General features: G+C 45.6%; 1 protein-coding gene across 1 annotated transcript in view; it reads right to left on the bottom strand.

Moving 5' to 3' along the window:
- Nucleotides 1-19,191, bottom strand: part of TMA16 (translation machinery associated 16 homolog) — a 248,383-nt gene that overhangs the window by 1,499 nt on the left and 227,693 nt on the right. The gene's annotated exons all lie outside the window — the stretch shown is intronic.

Raw genomic sequence — 19,191 nt, 5'->3', positions numbered from 1 at the left:
TGGCAGTGTCCTTTTCAGGAGGCCATCTTGCAGCATCCATTCGCCCAATCAGAGCTGCTAATGACGGTACAAAAAAACTACTAGCCATCACACTTCTACAGGTGTGACCATACACGCAATTCCAGGCAGCCAAAGATGAACATATTGATTGGGCGGCAGGTATTACGCATTATTAAGTAAGTGCTATTGTGCTCATTGTGAGAAGTTGGCCTGGCATATGCTGGTCACTAGTTATAGTGGCCACCTTGCACCAGTCCAATTCGACTCTTATGGTAGATAGGTTTAAGACAACGTTTTAAAGAAAGCTATCCTAGTGGTAGCTGTGGAGAGCAGCCTTCAGGCTAAGTCTCAGAGGAATGTAAAGCAGCTTGTTTAACCTTATAATCTCTTGAATTACCAAATGAAAGGACACCACACAGGTATATATATCAAATATATCGAATATGCTACTTACCAGTATGCATCTGTTCTTGGCATGTAGGGCTGCTGACATTCATATCTGTGCATAGATCGCCGCCTAGTGTTGGGTCCGGATGATTGCACATTGTTGTCCTGGAAGAGTCTTCGAAGTATCACGAGATAGGTGGCTCCTCCCCTGGACTACAGTGCGCATGGGCATCCCCTCCATACTTAGATTGTTTTTTTCCGCCATTGGGTTCGGATGTCCTAATCTTAGCTCTTTGAGTATTTAGGCCTTTACATTCGTCGGTATTGTTTTCGTTCGGCGCCAAGTATATTTGTCGAGGGCGTTCTCGAATAGATCATCAACAATGGATCCCAAGACATCGAATAGCCCTTGGGGCCGAGGAAGATGGCTCAGAAGAGGAGCTAGGCCCACATGTCGGTACAGGACCCAACGAGACACTCGATAAGGCTCAGGTCGAGGGATCGCCACAAGGCCTTACCCAAGATCTTTCCTCTCGTTCTACAGCCCCGCATAAAGGCCCGGCTACGAACTACCCCAAAGAGCCATCGGTATCGAAAGAGCCATCATTCGATCACAAGAAATCGAAACTGAAGGCACAGGCACCTACCTCGAAACCGAAAGTGAAAGAGTCTCTCATCGGCAACAAGGCCTCGAAGCCCTCGGAGCCGACCAAACAAAAGAAGGCCGTCGACGCGCGGAGACTTCATGGGGACGTCGAGCCGAAGGGTGCGCCGACAACCAAGGTCAAGGTTCCCGACCCGAAAAAAATCGGCGCCGAGGATCGTCGACACCAAAATACAGAGCGCCTCGCGACGGCCGAGCCATCCCGGTCCTCGTGTCGAGAACACGGTGTCTGGTTCGGGGTTAGATGCCACATCCAAGAGGGTATCGACGGAACGTGTCGACTCAACAACCCCATCTCCCCTCCTAAAGAAGAAGGTGTCGGAGTCGTTACTCCGCATCCGCGACACGGTTTCCATGCTCGGCGCAAAAGCACCCCCGCAGCCGAAGACGGTCAGCACAGTTCACATTGCGTCGACGCACATAAAATTCGGTACGACCGAAGATGTTCGACGCACAGAAGGGTCTCGAGCCGCAGAAAGGGGTCGACCCGAAGAAACCTGTCGAAGCACCAACAAAAGGGCAGATGGGGCAGAGAGCTGTCGAAGTCCCTCAGGAAGATGAGGAGCCAAGGCAGTTTATCGATGCGGAGACTGGTAGACTGTCATTATATAAACGAAAGATACTGCCAGAGAAATCAATGGAGCCATACAAAATTCCATTGAAGAAGAAGAGGACCACGTCACCAGTTCTAGTAGAACATGTTCACTATTATGACCAGGAGCCTCAGTCATTCTAACCCACACAATTTGATGAGGATGCAAGGGATGATGGTGATATTGAGGACACTTATCCTGTGGACACTGACCCTGAAGATCAAAACCTAAGTTGGGTGGACGATATTGGTACAGGGGACCCACATACCGCTCCAGACACGCAGGCATATGTGGTAAAATCATCTCCTACTGAGGATACTGCTGCTTTCAATGCCTTGATTGAGAGAGCAGCTAAAAATCATCGGCGGCGATCTATGCACAGATATGAATTCAGCAGCCCACATGCCTCGAACATGTATTTATTTCTAGACACACTCTACTAATCTCTTTATGAGATTAGAAGTCAGGAACACATTCACATATCAACGTTTCACAATAAGTTAAGCACAAATATGGCTGGGGCCCTAGGGGCGTACCAGACCATATACTAAAAAAGAGGTTTAGGAAAGTCGACTTTCAGAATGACAAGGCCTAGGGCCTGTAGAATCGCTGGGGCTTCCTAATGCAGTAAAAGCAGGTAAGTGACAGACCCACGGGAGACGCAGGCAGTGTGAGAACACATCCGCGGTTTCCCTATTGATTTCAATGGAGCAAGTCGCGGTTTGATTTTTAAAGTTTAAGGGTACTTCGAGGAAGTCTACAAGCAAGCCACTTACAAGGTAAGTAATTTGAGGGCCAACACACACTAGGACACCGGAGTGCACGAGTTACCTCACCCAGGGAAGCCGGGTGCATAGGTGTCTTTTGGTGTCGGGTCGCGTCGCTGTTTTCTATGGAGACCAAAGAAGATTTGCTGCTTGCGAAGACTGAAGAAGTGTCCGGTGGAATCCAAGGCTGGATTCAAGATGAAGATGACCTGAAAATTGAAGGGACAGTGTTCACAGTCACTTGCCAGTGACCTGGGGCCAGGAAGATGGATGCCCACGGATGTCGGGTGATTTCAGGTGATCAAAGGTGTTTTGACTCTTTGCTCACGAGGTCCAGGAGAGATCGACGATGACCAGCAGCTGGATTCGGAGTGTCCCACGACGTCTGTAGCGGACTGTGGTGTCAGCAACCAGATTAGATCCAACAAGCCTTGGCAACAGCAAGTCTCGTGGAAAATTAATTTAGTCAATGGGGCAGACCAGCAAGGTCTGAGGGACTCACCCAGCGAGGGTAAGTGAGGGCAGGCCTCGAGCAACCAGGGGAGCCCTTTGGTTCGATAAGAAAGTCTTCAGGGGACCCACAATCCAACGGGCAAGGGATCGCGAAGACGCCTCGTGAGGAAATGCTTTACAGGAGCCCACGGTCACTCGGGACGGGGTAGGCCTCTGATTTTCGGTGCACAACCGGCTAGAGGCTTGGGCCACAAATGGTCCAAAGCACAAGTTCGTAGAACGTCGTGAAGGGGTTGCACTCGACAATAGTGCACGGTACCCGGGTATTGCTGTTCGTCACTCGTGGGGTCCACTCGCCTCAGCTTTGCTGGGGAGTCACAATGGCTGTCGAGAAGTCAGGAAATCCACTTCCGGGGCTGCAGGGACTTCGGACTCCAGCGGGAAAGTTTGTGACCGTTGATTCAAGTTTTGGTGCCTGCCAAGCAGGGGAGTCACTCCTCGACTCCAAGGGAGATTCTTCTGTCTTCCAAAGGTAGTGGAACGTCGAAAGACCAGGATTCTTCTTGTAAAGCGTCGTCCAGGGTTATCTATTTTGCAATGGCAAGGTTTCCTATCTTATACTGAAGATAGGGGAGGGACTAGCTTTATGACCACTCCTCTGGGAGGGTCAGGGTAGGGGGTGGTTACACCCACTTCCCTTTGTCCAGTTTCACGCCACAGCAGGACAGGTAGCCCCTGAACCGGTTTGAGCTGGCATATGCACAGAGGAGCCTACTGCTCCCCCAGTGCAGGACTTCAAAGCACTCTAGGAGTGCACCCACCCAGCACCAATACACTAAATCCTGTCTGGAAGGTAGTAACACCTCCCTGTGACAGGATGCCTATTGTTGGGCCTCCTCCACTGCAAGTTTCAGTCAGCAGCAGGAGGGCAGCCCAGTGTCTGTGCTGGTGGCATCCATTTTTGGATGCCAGGGCTCTTTCAGATTTCTACCGTGTTACCACAGTAGGCACATGTCGTCCCCTCTAGAAGGGTGGGATCATGCTCCCACATCATGGACTGATGTGGGGGTATGATTCCAAGTTGTTAGACACTAAACACGACATGTTTTGATGCAGTCATTCCAAAGTTAGCATTTATAATGCACTTAAGAGTATATGGTTTAACCGCATCCACAAACAGCCACAGGGAATAGACTCTGCCAGCTGCAGAGGGGTCCTGCTTATGCAGAGGCACCCCCTCACATTGTAAACCAAGCACCACGCCGTCAGGATTGATAGGGCCTGCCTTAGGGGTGAATGATTGGTTTATTTGTGTGTGTATGGTGAGATATAGGAACCTATACCTCAGTGAGGAGTGCTAACACTACCTCACACAAGCTGCAGTAGCAGGCCTGTGGTGTCAGATTGAGTCTGCTTCCCAGGGGTGGCATAATACATGCTTCAGCCCCTGGTAGGCCTGTGAAGTGCCTATGCCCTAGGTACCATACACTAGGGACTCATAAGGTACCACAGTATCCAAACAGTAGTGCATCTAATATGCACACCAAGTCGTTTAGAGAGAACAGAGAAACCAGTGTATACATCAGAAAAAAGTGGGGGCAACATTAGTGCAGATCCTACTCTCCTACACTCATCTTAAAAATTAGACAGCACCACCATGTGGCGGACTGTTGTAAGTGGTGGCGTTGACAAAGTGCCGAGCACCGGAAACCACTGTATTAAATTAAGCACAGGGTATGGCTTGTGGGTCAAAAGTTGTAATTAACGCTGGGCCAGCTCCTGCTTTTCATACTTCAGGACATAATAAGGCGAGTGCCATTACATATTGCTAACATTTGTGTTATCGCTACTAATGGGAATGAGCCATCTTCTTCATGCAGGTTGTTAGACCAGACATCCTTGGTGTGGTCTTCCCCCACACGTTTTGCCTTCACCACACCCGTTTTCTGAAATAATTTTTTGTTGGCTTTAGGACTCTGTGAAATTTCACATTTAATGGTACCATATGTACCCAGGGTCTGTAAATTAAATACCGCTATTGGGCCTGTAGCACTCATGACACCGACTAAAGTAACACTAACCTGTCTCAGGCCTGACATTGCAGCCTGAAATGCAGTTTTAAACTGCCAATTCGACTTGGCAAAATAAAACTTTTGCCAAACCTAAACCTTTCTTTTTAATACAGACAACTCACCCCTAAGGTAGGCCCTACACAGCCCACAGTGTAAGGCGCAGTGTATTAAAAAAAGGCCTTCCTCTCTAATGGGATAACATTGGGATACCTTATTACATTTATTAAGTCCTAAATTTTGATTAGGGACAGGTAGAAATGGCATGTGTGGTGTCAAATTAATTGCAATTCAAAAGTCAGATTTTAAACCACAATTCTTAAAATTCCACTTTTAGAAAGGTAGCATTTTCTTGCATAAACCATTTGGTGTCTGCTTCCAGTGTCCTGGGTCACATGACCCTGCTGTTAGGCTTTGTGTATTTCTCCCAGATTGTGAGACAATAGGGCTTTGGTGTGGGCAGGATGGGTGTGGGCGGAACTGTTTTTTTGTTTCACTTGCACTCCTAAATGGCTTACTACAGCACACACAAAGTACCCCAACACTAGTCGTATGTGACCCTATACTTCTTGGAGCCTTGGCAGAGGAAGGGATGAACTTTCCAAAACCAAGTGTGGGGGAAGCCTAACAGATTCCCCCACTTTAAAGGCTGTCACCAGGTATAAACATTGGACCCTCAGAACACCTCTTCAGTACACTCCTGGGCCTGTGGAATGTTTCAGGACTGCCTTGTACCTCAGAGGACTACCCTGCTGCTACCAGAGGACTGCCCTGCTGCTTGAGGCTTACCTTGCTCTCCAAGAGGACTTCCCCTCTGCTTAATACCTGCCTTGTTGCTTGAACCCAGGGCTTCCAGAGTCACTCCACAGGCTAGTTGGCTGGCCTCATGTGTGAGCTACAGGTATATAACAAGCACTAGTGACCTTGAACCCTACACCTGGCCTCCGTTGGAGTGAGTCTTAACCCTGCAAATGGTGCTCATCTAGTTCAGGACCCTTGGTTGTGGGGTTGAAGGTGCTGCTCCTGCCTAACCCTAAAAAGATAGGAGTTTTCACCAAAAAGTGGCCTGAAAACCGACTGAAGACCAGGACGTACCTGCCCATCGATTTACCCAAGATGCACCCCACTATGTTCTCCGCAGCAGCAAATTCTGTTCAGTGGGACCTCTCAGTGAAGGTATCCAGCCTCAAGGAGCCCTAGTCATCCTACTGAAGACTTTCGATTTCCAAAAAGGAAAAAGTCTGAAGGTAGAAATCTTCCACACGACTCCATTCAGTGGCGTCCTGACAACGAAACCTCATCCTCAGACACCGCAGGCTGCCTTGTCCGCTAAATTTTCCTTCTGAGGAACTTTGACATTTCTTTTAAGTCCGAAGATGAGCCGAGACCAGGCTCAATCCACCTAGTGTATCCAGACCACGCTCCATCATGTAAGACTTTAACTTTTGACTTTGTCCCCGTCTCAGGCGACTAGATACCATAGGTGGTGCTATGATCTTTTAGGCACTATTTTTCACTTAAAGCTTTAAAATTTCTATTTTACTATTCAAGTGGACATTAAATAACAACTCTTCAAATGCTCAAAACATCAACAAATACTGTTATAACTGTATAAACGTGTGCCCAGGACTTGGCTTTTCAACAAAGACATCTCTGGATGACAATCTAAGGAGGACTGTCAGTGAGCGCTTTCATGCATGTAAGCAGGTTATATCGTTTTAAATCCTGCGTAAGAGAATGCACTGCAGTTATATGAACTTTTCTGGGGATACACCCACGCCCAAGACCAGATGAGGGTCGTAAGCACAGAGCCTAGGGCCCTGATTCTATAGGACAGCATCACCGCAGACTTAATTTATGATACATTTCCAGGGACGCATGTACCTGAAAACGTCCAGGACTGCTAGAGCTTTCTATGCGGTTTTAAAAATGCTCTTCCATTTTTCAGAAACCGCCTGATAGTAAGGAAGGAGACACCAACCCTGACCTGCTGCAAGATGATACACAGACCCTTGTGTGATTATACAGTAATTCGATGGATCAGATGAAGACCATGACAAGGACACAAGCATCTGAAGGGGTTCCCAAGCTCTGCTGGGGAGACGCCGAGAGGAATTTAGCAATGTGTCTTCTCTATTTCTCCAGAGACTGAAAGGCAACCAGGAAGAGGAGCAAACTGATGAAGTCAAAGGTGACATGTATTTTGATTAATGTGACCTTTTGCCTTCAAAAAGGTGAAAGGGATAGCTTGCACTCATGTTATCAAGATTGTTATGTAAGACTTAAGAGTATGTGGCTTTCATGAAAGGTGACGATTTACTGACTATGAATTCAAGACAAATAAAAAGAAATAATATTAATCACATAAATTCATATTTTAACAAAGCCACAACCATTGCAGAGGGCACAGGAGGCCAGACAATTAACCTGGTTAGCACTTTGGTGTTGGAAGATGTAATGTAATGTTCAGTATTTGTAAAGTGCAAACAATTACCCGAGGGTGTCAAGGAGCTGGGGGCCGTCGAGAAGATTAAGCGAGCTATTGGCAAGAGTGACATGGTGCTGGACTGATCTGCCGCCGGCACCGAGGATCGAACCGTGAGCCCCCGGGTTCCGGAGTCGGCTGCCCTGGTCGCTGCGCCACACCTCTTTCAGAGATGGTGCACTGACGTGATCAAAATAGGAGCAAAACTTGCCACAAAGGATCCCAAGTAGAAGCTGGAACGAAGGAAGGCCAAGTACTCCACGTAAAAGGGGGCGGTGGGGTGGCAAGCACCAAAGGAAAGCAAGAAGTGCACAAAGACCACCAGCAGGAGGGTTGGCCAGTGCCTTTTAAAAGGACCAATAGGGTCCCTGCTAGAAAATGAATTAAAGGCCCACAGTGCTCTTAGTTCGAAGTTTGATAATAGGCTGGGTATTAACAATGCGCTGGGCAGCAGCACATCCTTCAGCCAGGCTCTTCATGGGTAATCACATCACCTCTTCAGCTTGGTCTCCCAGCCTTGCTGCGATTCTTCACATTAAACACTTTCCACAGCACCCATTGGGCACAAGGTGGTAAGTTGCCAAATTCCAGTTCTTCCACCTATTTGTATGTCAGAACCAAAGTCTAGGCTGGCACCAGAAAACCAGACTGTGCCCTCATTCAGTCTTCTGACAATGGAATATACATTGAGTCCATTCTGTGCTGAGCTGGTAGCGTAAGCAATGTGTGGTCGTTTATTTAGCTAGGCACGGCTGCAGATACCTCATTCACAGAGAATTAATTATTCTTCCAAACAAGAGCCTACCATTTGCCTAATCTCTCCCAGCCATAGGCAAAGGGAGTCAGGGAGTGCGCGGACAGTTGGATACAGCAGATAAGGATGGTGCTTTTCTTGTTATAAAGAAGTGTTTTTCTATTACACCGCAACTGGGCAGCTATTGAGGCAAAGCCAAATTTATAACAGCCACAATATTATACAAAATGATCTGGTGAAAAAAATACCCTAATTTATAGTATGCATGGTGCCCAAAGCATCAACCAACAAGTTTGTGATTTCAATTGTCAAACTTATTAGGTTTCATTAAAAAAAAGTTACAATCTCTTGAAAAATGTTGTTTGTGCTGTTTAAGACTGTGGCATTTTTAATGTTCAGAATTTCCGAGCCATACGAGATGGAAGGTAGGAATCTTGGCGGCAATCACTTAGCAGGTGACCGGTGGAGTAGCCTATGAGTTTTTTTCTTAGGATTTTGAAAGCTAATAACTGTTTGGCTTTCATGCGTCCTTGGTCCAAATGTAGCTTGAAGTTAAGCTTGCAATCTAGCTGAAAGCCTAGGTATTTATAGGAAACTACCTGGGTCAGTGGTTGCTCACTCAATTTAGAGGAAAAAGTATGCCTTTTCGATGTTTTATTGTGTTTGGCGACGCACATAACTTTGTTGGTTCAGGGTAGTGTAGGCTCGCAATTCTGTAACCAGTTTGTGCAGGTCTACGGGAGTTTCTGCTAGCAAGACGATATCGTCTGCATGTTGGAGACACGGTGTCGGTATTTTGCCCAATTTTGGGGGGTCGGCTTGGATTAACCGAAGGAGCTTATCAAGATCGGAGGTGTAAATGTTAAATAGACAGTATTTTTAGTACTTGTTCTTCTGAAAACGACTCGAAAACGTCGGGTGATTCGTGGATCAGGATGTCATTAACTTGTCCTCCACCACCGGCCCCTTCCCTGTTGATGTTCCGTTAATTGGGGCAATTGGAAGATGGAGTTTCGTTATATAAGCGTTCGATATGGGCTCTCCAAGTGGCCTCCATTACATCCGAATTATGATGTCGGTTCCTGTCGTTAATTAGCTGATTGATATGTTCCCAAAAGAGCTTGGAGTCCCTTAGTTTACATGCATGGAGAAGTTTCGCCCGAATATGTTCGTAGTACTCTTTTTTGGCCAATTTGATCTCCCTTTTTAGCTCCTTTCTTGCTTTTACGATTAAGAGCAGGCTTTCCTGGTGGTGTTCCGGTCCCCGAGATCGTAGTTGTCTAAGGTACTTAAAGACCGCAGAGACTCATCTATTTCATCCGCAGGAAGACCTTGTTATTTACTGAAAACCGCCTTGAAAAAGCCCAAGGCCAATGGGCCACTAGGGCGAAACACGTGTCGGCTTGTTGCTTTTCCTCTCACAATTTATACCTGTTTTGTCTGCCAGAAATAAAAACAACACAAGTAATTTCATTCTGAGCAATGCTCTTGATGTTGATTATCCACTGACGTGGACCAATTAAGAAGGCATCACCCTCCACCGTTTCCTAACCTTACCTTTTCAATGGCTCTTGGGTGTAGCCATTTACGAGGATTGTGCCACATATAAAATTGGGCCCTAACAACTGTAGCGCCGTAAGTCCAGAACTTTCCACCCATACAGCTTCTCATATACTTATTTAGTTGTTGTTTATGTTTCCTCAGGCTATTGGTGAACCAGACTGCCCCTTTTGGTCTTCCTGCTTTATGGCTGTGGGCATGCTTGGATTTTTTTGTTTGTTTATTTCATGAATGAAAGACTCCCAGGCCTTTATGCTCAATTTTTCGAGGTTGAATCTTTCCAAGAGACTGGCATATATACTTGTGATGTCCTCAATGTTGTCCTTTTTCCAGCAAAGGCGTTTTCGGTTATAACATTGTGTTAGAGAAGACATCGCCTTTCCTTTCCCCTGAATTGCAAAAGTTCTCTTGGCCGGGTTCAGGAATTCTTTATAACCGGTTATTGAGGAGGGGGTTTTCTGCCAAGATTCTTGAAAAAGAAGAATGTTGTGCTGTGTAATAAAATCCATGAATTTGGAATCTTCTAATTTTGTATGCAGGTCGTGCACGTTCCAGGAACAGATGTTGCAACCTTGATATCTATGTGGAGCTGTTCAGGCAATTGTTCATGCTATTTCTAAGGGAGTGACTACCATGTTCGATTGGTCAACGGTGATGGTAATTTTCCTGGCCGAGTACTCTTTATCCTTTATTTGGCTATGATGATAAGGGCCTTTTGCCCCTTTTAACAGACTCGCAGTGTGAAGTGGTGGTTGTAACGGGCTGGGGTAATGGAGAGGGACTATCTTTTTTAACTCAATACCCCATTTGGCGAACAAGTCCTTCTATTGCCAAATCTGTTCGTTAGAGTATTATTGGTGAATGTGGTTGTTGGTATTCTTGACCGATGAGACTCGAGTTTTGTGTGAACTCAATGCTTTCGATGTCATTGGTATTAATATGGCTCAGAGGGGGAAGAGCTTTAAATAGTTTGAGCAATACACTTTTATTAAGAATGTCATGCGTTCCCCTTGAGGCATATTGGGGATAAAGACCAATTTGTTGTTATTTGGAGGATCATACTGCCACTCATTAACTGAGCTCCTTTCAGTTTCTTTCTTAACCACCATGGACTAGGAGAAAATAGGGGATAAATCTCGAAATTTCGGTGTGTTTTTTTGTGGATGGGTTTCGCCTCCCCTATTTGTTTCCGGATCACAGCTCACGTCCGTGCCATTTTTCTGGGCCAAGGTAGCCACACCCTGGCTTGTTTTCCTTATTGCCGTCGTGGTGCTCCCAGCTATTGACTGTGTGGCCTGAGTTTTTAGATTGCATTTCTCCTTACTTGCTGCAGGTTTAAATAAACTATATATTTTTTCTAGCGGGGGTAGCTCCCTTGTGTTGCGATTTGAGATACTAAGAATGGCAGGCAAAATAGGAGATGAAATCGGTTGCTCCTCAAGACTTACTGCTTCCATGCTGTTTTGTATTACTTTGTCTTCTTGATGAATTCCGTTTTGAACAGATGTTGCCAAGATTAGATCTGATGCCTGGCTTGTTTGCTCTTTCTGGACTTTCTTAGTCGTTTTTTCTCCCGTTTAGATAATGGCTTGGGTACTTTTATTGTCTTGCTGGAGACTGCTTGCGTTGATCTTGGAGTGAGAAATCCAAGGCACCTGAGTTGTCAAGTACGCTTGGTGGATTGGGTATGGATGTTATTGCTTTAATTGGTTTGTTTGGTGCGGGGGTTGATCCTATTTTGCTGCTTTTTTGCCCCACGGGGAATTGGGACATTCCAAGTCTATTTCCTTTAAAGCTTCTTTTTCTTTCTCTGTTGAAGTTGCAGGCTTGGTTAAAACTCCCCTTGTTGTGCCCAGTATTTCAGTCAATAGGGTTGGAACTGAAGCTAATTTATCGATTACTTGGGTGCAGTGACACATTTGATAAGCTGTTTCCCGGTCTCGCTGCACCTTCAGGATCATCTCAGTGAAGCTGGGCAACTTTTGTTCGACCCCCTGAACATGGATTGCAAGAATATTTAGGAGGTCTACCCGAGTGTCCAATTTGTCTGCATGGAGGATCATTGCTTTGCAGATTGTGTCCATTGTGTTTAGCAGGTGAGGCCAGACTGGAGATGTTGATGGACAGTTTTGTTTTGCTGATAATGAGAGAGCACAATGTTTCCGGTGAGGCGGGCACCCTGTGAATGGCTCGCTCAAACAGCCTGAAAGCCTGCTGGGTGATACCTTATTTTGGGTAGGTGGTATCGGGGTGGTGGATCCCGGGTAATTTGGTTGGCATGATGTCACATCATTGGGTTTAACCTGGCAGAGATCCTGGCAAAAGTGCTCTTCTATTTCCGGTGTGTGGAAAAGTGAATCAGATTGATCTTGATTGTGGGTGTTTGAGTTAGCGTTCCCCTGACAAACGGGGGAGTGGGCATCCGACGACGAATATGGCATGCCCAAAGGACTGGAGGTAATTATGTTAAACTGATGTGTTGGGTCACTTTCAATGTGTCCGTCTTGTCTGCTGTGTCCGCTGTATCCGGGTGAAGATTGTTGTTGCTGGGACTGGCAGGGCATAGCCAAGTGAGATGAGTGGTAATGAATTAGAGCCTCAGTTACCTGGAAATTATTGCATGGACGGTTTCCGGAGGGCTTTGGGTGTTAATAATTAGGGGCATTGAATTTGTTAGTTTTTGTCGCCTGTGGTATCCAATCCTGTGTGCAGGGGTTTTTTCTTTTCTTTCCTTTCACCCTCACTATTAATAGTACTTCTATCATTTTGGAAGTCTTTGTCGTTATTGGTTAGGTTGTTTTGGTTAATAGCTTTGGAGTGTTTGGAAACGTGTTTTCCTACATGGTTTAAATTGCAACTTTTAGAAAATCCATAATCAGTGCCCATTTACTGCTGTTCGGGCAGGAATAATGCCTATTTAGAGCCGTACGAGTTACTTTCTTGCTTCCAACACTCTTGGCTTGTGGGGTGGACTCTTCTGAGTTTTTTTCTGTAATTCCGAAGGTGCTTGCCGTGACTGCTGGTACGTCTGTTGTGGCTCCGCACTTGTGCCGTGATTCTCTGGCTTCTGTGTCCTCTATGTTTAGCGGGCCAGGAACTACAGAGGACATACCAGGAGGGATGTGCATTTGGGCCGTAATGTCGGTCAAGGCTCCCTCCTTATCCTCATCCTCATCTTTTTCGTTTTTGGATGTGACTAGTGGATGTTTGTCTTTTTTATCCCCTCCTCTTGTTCTCCCCGATGGCATTTCTGGATTTTACCAAATTTTTGTAGCCCACACTCTGACCGGACTATTGCACTTGCCAGGCACCGTGTGGCATGCGCTGATCGCTGGATCTGGGCTAGAGCATCAAGCGTCTGTGTGCACTGTGTGCCAGTTGGATTTGCATGCAGGTAGTTGCACTATTGGGAATACTTGGGTTGTAATTTTTAACGGAAAGTAACCTTTGGGGATAGGGCGCAGTTGTATGTTTTTCCCAAAGGCGTGGAATTGTTTCAGCGGAGTAGCAGGGGAGCAGGTAGGGGGTCAAGCGGTTTGCACAGGGCAGTCACTGGCAGCACCCGATCTGACCAGGCCGCCTCCGTGAGACTGCAGAGGGCTCACACTCTCTGTGGCTGCCGAGTAATGGCAGCCGCTCTTGCCACTTTACCGCTACCGCGGTGGAGCCTGCCTGCCTGCTGCAAGGACTCACCCCTGACGGTGGTCTCCCGTGCGCGAGAACCTTGAAATATTTCTGGTGCAGCTGATACTGCTGTAGCTGTTGTTGGGCGTTGGAGCATCGAGGCGCCCTCCGTGGAGTGGAATCCATGCTCTGTGGGGGGCTGACACTTACGGCCTCGCTTGGCTTCCCCCGCCTGCCGTCCGCAATTCGATGAAAAGCGTCGTTAGACCCCCGCTGTGTGGGAATTGACAGGGGGTGCGGGCTGGGAATTGGAAGCCTGGAGTCGCGGGGCAGCCGGCATCTTCCTCGCACGCTCACAGCGATCAGCGTGAAGACACGGAACTGGAGCCAGAAGGGTTGCATATAAACGTTTAGAGGCAGTTGGGAGAGCATGTGGGGGGAAAAATATATATTGTGCTAGAGTGTCTGAAGTTCTTTTACGCACTTAAGGGCAGCACAAAATCTTTATTAACTCTAGGACAGATCTACAAAGCATTTTTGTAAATATTCAGATTCAGCATTTGCAAAGGTTAAAATGTTTATAGCTATTAGATGCCATTTTAGGAATCAGAAAGTGTTTCCTCGACTCCTAAAATGGGATTCCAAATGGATTCCTTATTAGTGTCTGGATGGGGCATGTTGTAGACGTACCTTCCAAATACCAAATTGATATCAAATTCATCAATGTTTTGTAACCGAAATCCGGTTGCAAAACACAAGCATTTTACAGACTCTCAACTTAGGGTGGTAACCTATTGACAACAGGGAAGCTCTGATTCATGTATCCCTTCCACTTTGTGAATTTAAAAAGAAAAAGGTTGTTGGGGATTAGATAGTGGTCACGGAACCACTGCCAACTCTCAAAGAGTAAACTTTTTTCTTTTAAATACATCGCAGTTTCCGTAAGGGACATTGGCAGCCTTAAAAAATAAAAAAGTTTACTTTATTGAAAAGCAATGAAATACATGGTGGTATGCTGACCCCAGCCAACGGGCTACCATCCCTCTAATGGCCTCCAATATGACTGAGAAGAAAATCATTTACTGGTCACAAATTATGACCAGTATTTTGCAACCATTAAATAGTACATCTAGCGAGAAATAGCCAATTTGATTGGGTTATTGGTTACATGCAAATTGATACATGGAAACCATTTTATCAGTTAATGATTGAAAGTTTGTAAGAATGTGTGTTGATCTAATTTGTCTCAATGAAAAGATATGGATAGATTGACTGCAATTATCCAATATAAATGTAATACGGCAGGGCGAAAGAAAAAAAAGTCGCTTTCCTCTGCTTACCACAAAATAGCACTCTAGCTGTCATCAGGTAATTTTGTTCAACTGAGCAGCATACCAGTTCAAGCACATGGTAAGGTGGGAAAAAAAGGTATTAGGAGCAGAGTGTTTGCTGCTATGGCACACAATGAAAAGGATGGTATTAAGTCAAAAGAAAAACTGGTTGGTTTTATCTTCAAGTCCACACATTCGTGTGACGAGGTGCATGTCCGGATGCATTTTGTGTTAGTCGAATGTTACTTGTACACAATTTTGCTGCAAGACTAAGAAAATTAAAATCTTAATGAAGAAAGGTAGCAAACAATGATTAGAGTAGCAAAAGACAACATGAATTTAAGGAACCTAAGTGTGTCTCGAAATATAATTATTTAGGGCATCTGGATTTTTGTCTTTCCTGCCCCAATGTCAAAGCACATAGCCTGGGTGCTGTTTTTTCTGAGAAGGGTGCATGATTGGGGTGGGGTATGTGGTGGGCACGGGGAGAAGAAACATTTGTGGCAGTATAAATATTATGTCATTGAGTAGGAGTTAATAGATTTTATCTGCAATATCCACTCATACATATGCAAAGTTTGTGTCATCTAAGGTGTATTACCCTAATTACATTTGTTTGCAATAAGCTGGTGTGTGTTCCTGGTTGGATTCCTAATTTGCAGGGGTTACCGGCAAGGAGAAGGAAGAATTGCAGCATCTGAGAATCAAGAAGCTTAGGCAAAGTGATTCCATAAAACTTCTTAGTTGAACGGTGCATTGCTCCTGGAAGAGAGTAATTAATTGAATATTGTATAATAAAAGTGAGTTAGTCCATGAAGCAGCATGACGTTTCTGCTGGGAGTACACTTTAAAAACAGACATAAAGCTGCCTTGTCTGGCAGCGCACACAGATATTTGTAGGGGGGGATGTTAAATTCAAGACATAGTAGCAATGATAGACAAGTTGTTAATCACCTTTGGCGATTCTGGAATGATTTAATTTACATCCACAGTTCAGCCAAAAAGCCCATCTGAAGAACCAAATTCCTTTGTCCACTAAGTGTAGAACTGTACAGCCTTGATTACATCAATGGTGTATAATCTCTCTTTAGTCCAAAGGTCTTCAAAAGTTTTTGCTCAGTGCCCCCTAAACAAAATGTTTTTAAGTCGTCTTCCCTCCAAAACTTTATGGCAAGGACTGCAAAAGCGGCTAAGCATGGGGACGGGGCTCAAGAGATCATTTTAGGGGTACTTTTTCTGTAGCTCATAATCCACAGTAAATGTGAAACTTATAAAAGAATAAATGCATCAAATAAAAACAGTAATAGACCAAAAAATACTGCTCCCAATATGTGGGTTGTAGTGAACCAGTCACACTCTTGGACCCCATTGTAAGCGCACCTGTTGCCCTAATGATAACTGGGGTCCTAAGTTACAATCAATCAATCAGTGGGTCTTGTAGAGCACAGCTTGTCATCCTGGGGGTGTCTCTAGGAGCTTGGTGGTTGTGCGAGCCTCGGTCCGAGAGGTGGTGGTCGAAAAGCCAGGTCTTGTATTGTTTCCTGAAGTCCTTCTGAGATGGAAATGTCATTCCAGGACTTTGCCGCGAGACAGGAGAAGGAGCGACCCCTGCAGTGGCAGCAACGGATGCAGGGGATGCGGGCTAAGGCGAGGGTGGAGGATCAGAGCTCTCTGGTCAGTTGGTGGAATGTCAGGAGGTAGTTAAAGTGGGAGGATCTAGTTTTGTGAAGGGCTTTTTAGGCGTGCTTGAGGAGTTTGAAGAGGCATCTCTTCTGAACTGGGAGTCAGTGGAGGGCCCTGAGGTGTGGGGGGATGCTGACTTCTGGGAAGGTCAAGGATGAGTCTTGCTGCAGCGTTCTGGAAGGTCTGAAGCCCATTCAGGAGCTGCTTGGTGGTTCCGGCGTAGAGTGCGTTGCCATACTTGATTCGGCTGGAGATGAGGGCTTGGGTAACTATCTTCCTGGTTAAAGCATGGATCCATCTGAAGATCTTGCGAAACATGCAGAGGGTGTGTAAACAGGGAAAGGAGACAGCGTTGATCTCTAGCTTCATAGTGAGTTGGGTGTCCAGGATGATTCTGAGGTTGCGAGTGTGGTCGGTAGGGGTGGGTGCGGGGCCGAGAGCAGGGGGTCCACCAGGTGTTTTCTCAGGGGGAGGGCTTGTTGCGTTAGATGATGAACTTGCTCTTGTCCCAGTTGAGTTTCAGGCAGTTGGTTCTCATCCAGGTGGTAGGTGGAGCCTCTATGTTCGGCCGTAGAGAAGGGAGGAGATCCAGTCGAGTGCCTGGCCCTAGATGCCTATGCCACACCCACCAAAGAAACCTTAATTCATAAAAAGTGAGGCATCAGTTCCGTTGAACCCCGCCCTCCACAAAATCGATTCAGACTCGGGTATACAATGCAAACGTTTGGAACGTCCTACCATGGACTATAGAAATGTGTTGCAATACAATACTGACAGCGGATAGGGAGGTATAAAACTGCACATTGCTAATAACAATCTCCGTATTTACAAACCTGCAGTGCAAGACAGGATTTCTCCTCGACCATTTAGGCCACAAACCTGATATTTGATGTGCTCACAATATTTTCCGGCTATCAACAATCTGATGGCATTGGTAAGAATGTATTAGCTACAGGTCATGTACAGGAGTCCGCAAGAAAGTTTGACCCTTTGGGAGCTGTTCAGAGATATATGCTAAAGGTGCGCTTTATATTACCCTATTACTAGCTGTAATGTCCTCTGGCAGTGACAAATGGAACGGGAACGCACTGTCTTCTTAAGAGGACTTCATCCAAAAATATTTCTGAGCACTGTCTGCATCTGTGTGAGACAAGCTTCTGCCCCGTGCACAGTGACTCGGCACATGCTTCTGTATTCATTACAAAGGTCCTCAATACACGTACCCTCCACTGCTTATTCGTTAGTGGTGCAGAGTCTGACTGACCATTTAAAAAAACATATCTTTAATCAAGAGTTTAGGTGCTTCTGTAATGTTTTGCGTCGGAAATAGGTCAACTCCATACAGTGCAATGAAGCTGCAGTTCACTGCACAGATGGGTTCAATAAGGTATTTGCCAAACGATCCTTGTGCGTCTGGTAAAAACATTTATAATAAATCACACGATTAACTGATAGTGTCATCTAAAAAGACATTTCCAATTAAAAGTACATCCAGATATTGGTTACAAATGTTAACTGAAGTGCATTCATGTTGATGGGTGATAAGGTCTATTATTACAGACTACAATAGCACTTTGCTTTCACATACATTTCAAATTGGCCGACACAATCAGTTGTCACATTAAAGAAAAATTATTGCTGCAGCCTAGCCTTTTAGTAATGAAACAAACAATAGTTCCCTGACAATTAATTTGCTTGTTTATTTTTTTATTTCAATGTTTCCCTCTTGATTCCATTCTCTTGTATTCGGGCCTAAACAAAAACACTTTTTAGGTCTCGCCTGACCCAGCGCATGCGCTGGTCTGGCGAGACTTTTAGTGAGGGCTTAAAAAAATGCTACTGCCGGCGCCATATGGCTTTCCGCTCGCTCTCCCCCACGCGCGCCTCGCTCTGCCTCTCTGTCTTGCTCGTCCCTTCCCCTCCACAGAGCGTGTCTCGCGGCCGCGCGTCTGGCGAAATCGCGGCCAATGCTTGTTTGTTAATGTTAACGATTTTGCAGCATGAAGAAACTGTTAATGCTTCCTCCAGACAGAGCTAGTGTTTGAGCTTAAGCGCTGTACCGTAGTTCTTTTTAGGCGTTTGCCTGTACGTACGCTTCTAGAGGAGAACCAGGATGCTTTCAGCTTGAAATTGCCGAGGGCAGTTAAATCATTGAATGTGCGTTTGCAGAACAGCTGACTTATATCTGGAGATTGTGATGATACTGAACAGACTAGAATGGGTGTTGTTTAGTGATGGGTCACCTACTTTTACATTTCTTTTTTGGTTTATCAGCGCAGATGCCATTTCTAAGCTCTCCAACATATGCTAATAGTTCCTATGTCAATGGCATTAATTTATCAATGTCAGGGTGATGAAATGTTGATTTGTAGGCAAGGATTCAAACTTGTGACTTCCTAATCATGCCAGATGTCAGAACCAATATCGCCATCTTTGATGCTGGGTGCATGTTTAGTTTTAATGCTGTATTTCAGAGACAAACTTCTGATTTTTAAGTTACTGGCTTTATCTAGACACATTTTTCATTTAGACTTGTGATAGACTTTCTAGGTAAATAACCTGCCACGGGTGATTGGGAGCTAGCATACATAGAGCTTGGTTTTCTTATACAGGGGCCTTTCTTCTGGGTCTTGGGCTCTCACTTGTAGAGGTAAGTCGTTTACTACAAGTATCCTTAGTGCAGAGGTACTGCTGCACTCAGGTTGTAGATCAAGGCACTGCCTGTGTACATTTCACTTTTCAAGCATAGCTAGATTGTACAGTCAAGGGTTCTGCTGGTGTTTGGAGCTTGTATGCGGACACATCATTAAAGAATACATTC

This window comes from Triturus cristatus, chromosome 2_2 (assembly GCF_964204655.1).
Source record: "Triturus cristatus chromosome 2_2, aTriCri1.1, whole genome shotgun sequence".
Classification (NCBI taxonomy): Eukaryota; Metazoa; Chordata; class Amphibia; order Caudata; family Salamandridae; genus Triturus; species Triturus cristatus.
Note: the sequence above shows the minus strand (reverse complement) of the source record. Positions and strands in the feature narration are given on the sequence as shown.